Here is a 2,718-nt window from a genome sequence, read left to right as displayed (position 1 = left end):
TAGGGAAAGTGATTAGAGCATGCTTTCAAAATTAGTCTGGATTGTTGATAGAGAGTGCTTCCATACTAAAAATGCTCAACTAGAGGATCTGACATGACCGAAACCAGACAGCTGGAGAAAGTCTGTCTTTATCAGTGGTGCTAGGTTCAGGTGTAAATACATTTTTCCTGTCTTACAGGACAAATATAAATTATTAGTCTTTTATTGATTGATACCATATTGTAGTACTGTCTTTCATAAGTGTACATAATACCCAAAAAACTCCACTGCTCATTAGCTGTTCTTAAGGCAAATCTTCACCCGCTGATCACTTTTTAAATCAAGAATTGGTGCACAAAGCCAGGTTTGTGTTACGTCTGCAGTCACTCTCATATGGTGCAGCATCAGCATCACATTTACAACAAATCTTAAATATAGGATTTAAACCCTGAAACTTAAAGCTGAACATGACTTTTCAAATTGTGTTATTAACTGCTGTAACTCAGAACACTTGTTACTCGTAAAAGTGCCTAAAATAAATACATAGATAAATAAACAGTGTGTTCTTGGTCTCAGCTTCCCGTAGCAGTGCCTAGTTACTCACATGGGAGGGGAATGCACCTTACGTTAATGTTGCTGCAGTGATACTTGAAAGGTCTTTCTGGTTTATCTGTGAGCTCCTAATGTTGTCTTTGTTTGGTTTCAGGGCACATTGTATGGATAACAGAGTTTATTCAAGTGAGGGTATGCTCTTGCCATAGCATAACAAGAACTTGTTAATTAGACTTTATTATTATGTTGGACAGAATCCACCAAAATGTTTTTTTTTTTTCATCAACCTGATACTGAATGTAGATCACGAAACAACGTGAAAGAGTAGGAGAAAATGTTTTATGATTGGGCTTTATGAAATACTTCTACTAGTTTTGACTGTTGGGGATATAGTAACGTGCAGTTCTTATGTTCATTGTACAGCCTCCTCTCTTTTGTAAATCCAGTTTGAATTATTTATAATGAATCATGAACATCCAGGAAAATCCCAATGGATTTGACGTATAACACAAAGGCAAAAACAGACCCTGTTTTTTAGACTGATAACAAGCTTACTTAACAGAAGTTTCTTGAGGTGCAGTTATAAGAGTGTTCCTTAGTGATTATGAAATTTCTACGGCAAACTAGTTAACAAAGGAGATGTAAATGTTTGTAGATCAATGGAATAATGTAGCAGGAGGGGGTTGCTTTTCCTGCACAAACAGAACTGGTTTTTGTGTTGTGGCTGCAAGTTGATCACTGAGAAGCATGTTTCCTCTCCTGCCCTATCGGAGGTCTCATTAATAATTATGTGTTTTCAGTTAATTAAACTGGAACAACGCAAAAGTAGACTTGCTTGGATAAGTAGCAAGAAAACATATTTGGATTGTGTTTGGAGGAGGATTTTACTCATTTTATCAGTAGAGTCACTGATCCACCAAATCTTTATTCATGTGAGTGATCTTTGCTCTTGCAGATAATCATGTTGTAGCTCACCGTCTATGAATGAAACTCTTGTCTGCATTAATATGCAGTCTTTGTTTTAGTGACTGTCAATAGGAAATAGTCAAGAGTAAATGTTAAAAGAGGGCATAGCTCCAATTTTTTAAAAAAGTCCTAAAAATTTTGCAAACTATATATATATTCACACCCTCGTTTCCAAATATGAGAGTCTTAAGACAGAAGAAAACTAAAGTACTTTTATGGCAAATATTTAGCAGCCTCTCAAAGTCTCAAATGCTTATTTCTTTGTTTATTTTATATTGGTTCAGTATTGCTTAGACTCTAAATTTACCAAATACAGTTTTAGTAACTCTCAGGCTGTTACTCCCCACCTTATAAAATGCTTCTAGAAGGCTGCATCTGTACTGAATCTCAAAACATTGACTCTCCATTTGTATGCAACAAAAACAATGTTTTGTTTGTAAGGGAAAGCAAGAAGAATATGCTATTTTTACGCAAAATTGCTGTTCATACAATATTCACTGCTACCCAAAATGATGAGCCTTGTGTTACAACTGGAATGTTGAGACAAATACTTTAGGCTGAGGAATGGTGCAAGTTCTGCGTAGTTCTCCCAAGAGTGTCCTGTATCTTTTATATTGCAATTGCATAGAGCTAACTGCACAAGTGTTGTGTGGGAAGTGGCATGTTGCCCTGGAGAGGGGATACAGTCCCCTGTAATGTTGGCGTAGGTCTCTGGAGAAGAGTTCAGTTCCTGTCTACCTCTTCCTTGTAGGATCTTAAGTAGGTTTTCTCATTGCGCTAGATAGATCTATACCATGAAGAATAGGTTTTGCGTGGTCATGAGGACGGGGTAGACTGGGTTTCTTACCCACCTTCTGTTCTCTTGGCTGCTCTGCAGATGGCCATCAGCTTCCCAGTGTGGCCATGTTTGATAAGGACCCATGGGCTTGTGCAGGCCTGTGTCCTCCTGACCCACTAGCCACCACTGCCATGAGCCTTGACCGTAGATGTGGGCAAGCCAAGGCCACCATGGCTTTGGCACTGAGCAGGGCACAACTGGGGCTTAGTTTCTTCTCTGTAAATGGGGATTTGAGATGTAGGAATACCTAGCATAGATATGTAGGGATGCTCTGAGAATATTGCATGACAGCCTCATGGCAATAACCTCAGGCACTCTGTATTGCCCATGAAGCACTGTTAGAGTCTGGAGTATGACCTGACAAACAGGCTTGTGTTCTGCCA

This window comes from Phaethon lepturus, unplaced genomic scaffold (assembly GCF_000687285.1).
Source record: "Phaethon lepturus isolate BGI_N335 unplaced genomic scaffold, ASM68728v1 scaffold29224, whole genome shotgun sequence".
NCBI classification, from domain to species: Eukaryota; Metazoa; Chordata; class Aves; order Phaethontiformes; family Phaethontidae; genus Phaethon; species Phaethon lepturus.
The sequence above is the reverse complement of the archived record's forward strand: the minus strand, read 5'-3'. Positions refer to the sequence as shown.